Below are 8,619 nucleotides of genomic sequence, written 5' to 3' on the forward strand. Positions count from 1 at the left end.
CTCCTACAACAAGCCAATGCCAACTAAAGGCACAGTTCCAGATTATTTTTCTTCCCCAGACAAGTGACAGGACTGTAAATATTCTGATAACTAAAATTGTGAACAGCATTTCTGAGTGTTTGAGGTGCTCTGACCTACAGCATGGATTTGTAGGTCAACCCTGGAGGTTGTGTGCAACATTCTGTGCTCATTCCTGCAGCACTCCAGAGCTAGGATTTCTTTAAGAAACTCTGCAGAGAGATCTGCATCCTTTTCCATTTAGATATCTTTGCACCAGAGTGCTCTCCAACTTCTGACCTCGATGGATGACCTAAGCACAAATTTCCTTACATTTTCACTGTTCTAATCTCTGTTCCGTTCTTCCCCACTGCAGTGGCCACACTGTGATCTATTTAAACACTTCCTAGATTAATTTGTCTTCCAGTAAGGGAGAAGCCATGGTCCAAGAAGCAGACTGTGAACAAGCTCTGTTTCCTTAATGACAATTGCCAGAACGCTGCTGTTAGATCAAATATGAAAAATATTTGGCATCAGTCATCTTTCAAAAAATTTCCCCACCTGTGGCTGGTAGAAAACGTTCATTTTTCACAATTTATTTGTGGTCTGTAACAAGGAAAGGGTGTCTGACTTTCTCTTCCAAAAAGATTGTTCCCGTTCTGTTGGTTCTTTTAATCATGCCTCAGTTCCCAGAGCCATGAGTCCCTGGGACTTACGTATCAGCCACTGTCTGAGGTTGAGGAAGATACGGCAATGGAAGTGATTTGTGACACAGGGGCAATCTCCAATTCCTGTTCTGTACTCACTCCACAAACCACCCTCCAGACCTTTCCTCTTTGATGGATTTCATGGTCTACTGTCACCCTCTTGTTTGTGTCCTGCACTCCCAGCTGGTGACTGCAAGCTGTTGCAAAGCAACACAACCTATTGAGGTCCTTGTTCTCTCCTCTGGTCTGCAGGCTCTCTGTGCCGTTTGTCCCACTGTGGGTGCCACATTCATCCCGTATCTCTCCTTGAATATTTTGTCCTAGACCTTAGTTACAAGGTGTCCATAGACCCCCCCACTCCACACAGTCTCCAGCCTTTAGACCTGTTACCAAGTGGTTTTGGTACCTTCTGATAGAAACCATCTCTTTTACATATGTCACTTTTTGCATAGAATAAAGAGCACTTCACTCTTCTGTGTAAAGGTCCATAATAACTCACCTTTGCCAAACAAAACCTAAAGCACCAGGTGCTCCAAAACCTAATTTAGAAATAAAACTTGTCTTCTGCTTTGATGGCTTCCCTTGCTTTTGGATGCAGAATAATGACAATGCTTTCTGTATCACCAGACAGTCCTCTACAATTCAAAGTTAATTCCATTATGAATTTTGACTGTTCATTATTTCTTAGTTCACTTTATTCCTGATACTGTGTCAGTTCTGGTGATTATTGAAAGCCACAGAACGTGACTGAGATTTGTTTCCTCAAGTATGTGGAGTGCTGGAGCAATTAGTTTATCTTCCAGGGGCACATTTCCCTCTGCAAGAAAGCTGGGATGTCAGCACAGTGTGTCCAGGGGCATAAAAATCCAGAGAATGAAGAGGCAGAAATAAGCTTGAGTCTCTTCCCTGGGTGACTGATCAATTTTGCAGGACATTGAGAAAAGAGAGTTCTGTCTCTGCCTGATATTGTCAAGTAAGAATTGTCATCTAGTGCCTACAGATGGTAGTTTGGTCTTATCCTGTAAATGAGGATTGATGGAGTAGTTTTTCTCAGATATTCCAATTTTGTTGTCCCGAGCCAAACACAGTGTGCTCCGTAAGGACAAAGTGGATGCTGCAGCTGAAGAACACACTATTATTCAATTAAGTCCATTAGACCAAGATTGTATTTTAAAATAAATTCATTTTGAGTGAAAAACAAATTGTACAAGTTCATTATGTCCAAATCTGTTAAATTGTTACCAGGCCTCAGTTGCTACAGTGTACATAGTCTGGTACATTGTGTCAGCTCCTGAAAGGCTTGCAAATAATTTCCATTCACAAAATGCAGAAAATTAATTATGTGAAAGCTTAAATGTCGTTTTCAGTAATTGCACAAACTGACATGTTTTGTAACACAGTTGCAGTAGGTTCAAGTCTCCAGAAGCCAATTAGTAAAACGTTTGCCACTGTGGTGGGGGCACTGTTTGGGGTGTACCCAATTGATCCTCACAGCTGGGAGTGCAGCATGCACTGGTGAGGTGGTGCAGCCCTGTGCTCCTGCAGGCTGCTGCCACCTGCCCAGCTCAATGACTGTCACCACGAGTCTCTCAAACTCACGTCTGTGTGGGCGCTGTAAGCACAAGGCTTTTCCTGCCTCGACAGTGGCTCTTCCAATATCTGGTCCAGAGCATCTCCCACCCTTTGGTGGACCAGAAGAACTGCTGAAGATCTGTCACAGCTTCCCTTGGCATGCTTCATCAGAGCCTTGCTTGCTGTCTGGCACCACTGGGAGCACAGGGGCTTCCCCAGCCTTGGATGATGAGATCCCCCTGGGTCTCATCATCTGAGACCATGTCTTTGAAAGCTGTTGTTCTGAAGTGTGCACCTGTGTAACTATGGGTTGCTTCCAGTTGTAAGGAAGTGGACTTGCAAGTTCTGGAGCTCTTCTCACACAAGGAAAAGTCGGGAAAGCAAGCCGCTGACAATTTAAGGTGGTGAGAATTAGCATGAGAATTTGAGACTCGAGCTGCTCATGGTTTTCCAAGAGGGAGAGGAATGCTGTATTCTGTTCTATTCACCCCAATTTCAGAGGTGATCAGGACTTTGTGTGTCCATCTTTGCTTTTTAAATAGATAAGAATGTTGCTATGCAGCTGATTGTCCTAAAGAAACGTCTTGCAAGATGATGATAATCAGAGCTGTAAGCACAATTCCATGAAGTATTCTGCAGCGGTCCTTTAAGTCCACAGCTTGCATCAGGCTACACTGAAAGTAAAGCTTCCTTATGTGAGCAAATACTGTAGCAATGGAAAAGAACTGTAAGATTCATCAGTTACTTTTCATTAAAAGTGCCTTGTCTTCATTTGCTGTGTCTGATAATCTCATGCTGTTTAACAGCAGCAAATGAGTATGGGAAAATTTTAGCATGCAGTGGTTAAGCAAAACATGTCATGTCAAGGTATTTCCCCAAAGAAGTTCTCTGCTGTTTCCTAGCAGAGAATGGATTTGTGATGGATAAGAATTTATTGTTATGTTTACTGAGTGCCATGCATTAATAGCCTTCCTAAGGCATCACAGTCTTTTTCTGTCCTAACACTAGCAGCTGGGAAAAGTAGTTCAAACCTAATCGAGGTATGAGAAGGGCTCTGCAACCAGTCTGAGTTTTTGCTCAAAGATGTGGTGTATTGAAGGATGGGAGTTTAGTGGCACACAAAGTGGTGACTACACATAGCAGTTTTAAAAGAAATATACCAAATGAATGTTTGAGCTATCCAAATCAATAACAGTTGGAGCATCCAGAATTTGAAATATATTTTGACTGAGCTCAACAATATATGTTGCAAAATTATGGATTTAGTGGAAGGATTAAATAAAAACCAAAACAAACTAAATCTACAAATACCTTCTTTCCTAAATGTCATGTATAGTCAACAGTTAGTATACTTCAAGCTCCTTGATGGTGGAAAAAAATATTTGGGAATGCTTGTTCATCATATCCCATATTTTGTGGGTAAAAAATATATATTCTTTTGCTTGCTTTATCTGGATTCTCTCTTGCAGAAATGGGCATAGTCTTGCACAGGTTAATAGCAAGTGCCCCCAGAAACTGGGGCACTATTTGTTAATTTTGATACAGTTTAATAATGAAGCCAAATTGCTTTTTCTAGATTCCTGTTTTAATTCAAGGTATAAAGTGATCTTCAGCATTCCTAGCACCCTGTTTTTTCTCTTTGTAATGGTAATTCATTCTCTTATAACAGTCATTTGTCACGTGGTAGCTTGGTGGTCGTATGTATGACGTCATTTACTTGGACTTTTAGGAGTGACATCATATGTACGGCTGCTAAACTGCTGCATGGGACATCACTTAAACAGTTCGCTTCTGAAGAAATCATATCAATCATTTTCAGGCTATGAACACCTCCTGATTATTAAGTTGTGAATTATTTATTTCTCTTTAATAAAGAATATTTATAAATAAATGAGGCATTCCTTTATTGTATCAACATCATTTGTATTTCCATCTGAACTAACTGAAGGATGGATGGGAAGGGTTTTTAACATGTGGTAATGGACTCTGAACATTCAAAATTTGTTCAGTACCATAGGTACTAACCAGGTGAAAATTATTTAGTCTTGGCTTTCTTATGGTGAAAATGTGCGTTTTAAAATTTAATTCCTAAAATTTACAGATATAATCATTAAAATGTAGTAGCAGAGGTGATTCCAAATCATTAATTCTGTGAGAGCACACATACACGCAGACACACAGAGACTTGTGGGACATTTCCAGCCTCTCCCATTAGCACGGTACACACTCAGCTTCCCCCTGCTTTGTATAGCCATGCCCAAGCTCCTGCTACTTCTGATAAGAAAATAATGACCCAGAGATTTGTTTCTGCCCTGTTTGCCCTTTCTTGACCCCTACAGTAAGGAGCACAAGAAGACTAAAACAAATAATAATATCTGACGTCACAAACTGTAACAAGATTTTTGTCTGACTGAGCTCCAGAAATATAAGGCTGGATCGTCAGCCCACTGAACTGACTTCAGGAAGGTCAGGCTTTAGGCTCCGAGTCCCATAGTGGTGGTGGGTGTGTGATTCTCCTATGCATGTGCATTGGGTCTGGCTGAGATGGAGTTAATTTTCCCATAGCAGCCCTCAGGGTGCTGTGTGTTGCACTGGTAGCTAGAACAGTGTTGGTAACAGCAGTGTTTTGGCTACTGCTGAGCAGTGCTCACACAGCATCAAGGCTGTCTCCCCAGCACCCCCCTCCCAGTAGGCTCAGGGCCCCAGAGGTGGGCAGGATTTTGGGAGGGGACAGAGCCAGGACAGCTGACCAAACTGACCAAGGGGATATTCCATACCATATGACACCAGATCAGCAATAAAAGCTAAGGGAAGGGAGGAGGAGGGGACATTTGTTGTTAGTACATTTGTTTCTGGGAGCAACCACTATGCGTATTGAAGCCCTGCTTCCCAGGAAGTGGCTGGACATCGCTTGCGACTGGGGAGGGGAGAAAAAAAAAAAATCGCTTGCTGATGGGAAGTAGAGAATAAAATCTTTGTTTTTCCTTTGCTTCCTTGCCTTGGCTTTTTCTTTAGTTAAACTGCTTTTATCTTAATCCATGAGTTTTTCATATTGTTTTCTTCCCTTTATTCTACTGAAGGGGGGAGTGATAGAGCAGCCTGGTGGGCACCTCGTATCCAGCCAAGGTATCCACCAACACCTTGGTAGAAAACACCAGCATTGCAAACAGAGGTGTGGCTGCTCAACCTCCAGCAAGCCACCAAATTTGTTTTTCATTAGTCTGATTAAATGGTCATCTGATTTTAAGGTAGAAGAAAATATTATTCAAAATTCCATGGCCAGCTTTTCAAATCTAGGCAAACAGAAATGATTAATAGCAATCAAAGAGTACAGTTAAAGGACATATCACAGATGAACAATACCAGTAACACACCCAAGTATAGCCCTTACTTTGATTTCACACACAAACTGTTTGATGACATCAAAAGTCCCTGGAAAGATTTATGTGCAACTAACTTTGAAAATCTGAGTCTTTGTGTTTGGTAATAAGAAAAAAAAAAAACAAACCTGATAATTTAAGAGACAGTTGTAATTTAGTATTATTATCCCAGTAGTTATCCAAACTTGCCTTAGATTTGCTGTAGACCATTTAGTGATTTCCACTGATGAAGTAATTTCCATTGAGCTTCAGTGGCACGGTCTCAACCATGTGTTTAATCTCTCTGAGTGATTCCCTGGCCCAAATGTGGGCAACAGAAATTTTGCTGGCCATGATTGCCTTGCTCAGAGGTGGTAGAACGAGCAGTCCTCCTGGTTACATGGTTTAGCACTTTAGAAAATTTTGTGCACAATCCATGACATTTATCCTATCCACCACCACAAGTACTTTCTGCCTCCAAGTATTAAAATATTCTTATTTACCTGTATTCAACAAGAGCTGACTTCTTCAGGAATTGGATTAGTCCCTTACACACGGAGACACACATGAGATGGACCTTTAAGAATAAGGTCTCTTCAGTCTCTGAATTGTATCTTACTTGTCAAAATCATCATCCCTAGTTACGAACTGTTATATCTCCGCCAGTTAAAAGATGCAAATAGAGCATTCCATTTCTGATGGCATATCATACTTTTGATTTCAGCGTATATGTTTCTGTACTGGCAATGATCTGTCTTTTTAAAAATGGTGTGTGGAAGAGGATACAAAAACAGAACAGGGAAAGGATGTTCTGAAGCACTGAACACTTTCTACAGTTTCTCTCTGTGTAGCTGGCCTTTGCCAATTGTTTAATGTCTGTATTGTGCTTTATTCTGTACAGATGAAGCAAATGAAACTGCAACAGTATTTATGGCCAGCAACACCAGTCTTGCTAGTCTCTGTCAGTGTGAAATGATTTTGATCTTGTTTGGTCAAACAGATGTGAAGAACAGATCATTTCCTTCCTAGAAGAAAACTAAAATAAAATAAAAGCATTGTTTCAGGGCAAGGAAAATTGGTGATGTTTTCCAAACATAATCAGATGGTTATGCTTTCAAAACATAAGTGTGTTCCCAAACTGGCCCAGAGTAACAGGGGAATCATTGAGAACAGAGGCGATGCCACAGAAGCCCTCCCCAGCTTTATTTTATGATACCATTTTTCCTCTATTGAATGCAAACAGCTTGGAACTGAGGTATTATTCAAAATAAGAAAGAAAGAAATAAGGATGGATTATCTATGAACCACCAAAGCCTGGGGTGATATATGGACATGAAGGGCTAAGACAACCTGAGGGCATCTGTAGAACCTTATCTGCACTTTCCTACACTTATTGCTGGATTTAGGACATTGCTTGGTTGGTTTTTAAATGATCCTCATAGACTCCAGCTACTCCCTTTAATCTTTTCATAAGTGAGGGATCAGTGATATGTTTGGCTTTGCTTCTCTATTTCCTGTTCTGGCTTTCTAGATGCTTAATTTTTCACTTGGATGGCCAGAGGAAATGTTCCAAATGGCTTCACTGTCCAAGTATATCTGTGTGGGTGTGTGTGTATACATACACACACATAAAATGTATATAAAATTGTGTCTGACAGAAAATATCTTCCTTCTTATTGATCCCTTTTTATTTGAAGTACTTGTTTAAGTGCAATGAGATAAACTGCCTTCACTGTCCTCCAGTCTTCAGATAGTGTCATTTTAAGATGAAAATGTTAGTATCAAAAGAGATAGATTAAATTAGGAAAAATAATTTGGTGTATGAATATAAAAAGATGAAACTGACATAGTTTGGCATAGAAGTATCAGGATAAAGTAATGCCTTTTTTTCAATTAAGTGTGCTTTTGCTGTGTATTTTACTAAGGTATTGTAACTGTGCAAATGGGAAAGAAAACAATGTATTAATGAGATACAGTTGCTTGTGATGTGCAATAAAAAAGGGGAAGCAACAATTTAAGAAGGTGATATTTGAACTTCCAAACCTGTCATGTTTCCAGTTTGAACAACTTACAAATGGTTGCTTAAATATCTGCATAGTAGTATTTGGTGCTGAAAACATCAAGTCTGTGTGTCTATGAGAGCCCTAAGTTTTGAAGCAGCTTGTAAATGACTCTGTAGGTGTTTGCAATGGCTTTAGTATGGTTTAGCGTAGGGAAAAAGTAGAGGGTCATGCAAGGAAGGTGCCACAGCTGCATTGCTTTTGCTGTGGGAACACCTTCATGCAGAGAAGTGTCCTGATACAGGATTAAGGCAGAACACAATCAACTAAAGCTCCACACTCTCATTTCCACCCTAGCTCAGAGACCTGAGCTGTGCAATGGATGGATGGATGGATGGATGGATGGAAAAAAAGATAGCTGACCTGTCTACCTGAGATTTTTGCCTTCCAGAGGCAACAATCCTTCCCTTTGCCCTTCAGGCAGCTCGGAGTGGGAGAAGTCAGAAGATGCCACTTGATCAAAGAGGACTTTGTTATTCAGACTCTCAAATTTAGGGATGCTTTGCTTAGGTACATACCTAGGAGCTAAGGCCAGGTAGTGAAGTTTAAACTCTCTGCCCTGTGTTTCTGTGGCCTTAACAGTTGAGGAGCTCAAAGCAGGTGACATAAAACATGAAATAGTCAGTTTTGAGACTGTGATACTGAGGTATTTTGTCTGGGCAGTCTGGAGAGAAATTGACACAGGCGAGGAGAAATACATGGGTGCAACTTTGGGCAGATGACACTAAATTTTTTTTGCAGATCACTAAACTACATGAAAAGATTTTTAAGACTTTATCAAGTATTTCGGGGTACTCTCTTTTGCCAAGAAAATGGGCTTGGTTAAAATCCTGAGTTTATAGTCAGGTAAACTAGTGAAAATTCAGCATTTACTTTGCAAGCAATATAAGGTCCATCATAATGTTAAACATATGTGCAAATAAA

Source organism: Pterocles gutturalis, unplaced genomic scaffold, assembly GCF_000699245.1.
Source record: "Pterocles gutturalis isolate BGI_N339 unplaced genomic scaffold, ASM69924v1 scaffold4195, whole genome shotgun sequence".
Lineage (NCBI taxonomy): Eukaryota > Metazoa > Chordata > Aves > Pterocliformes > Pteroclidae > Pterocles > Pterocles gutturalis.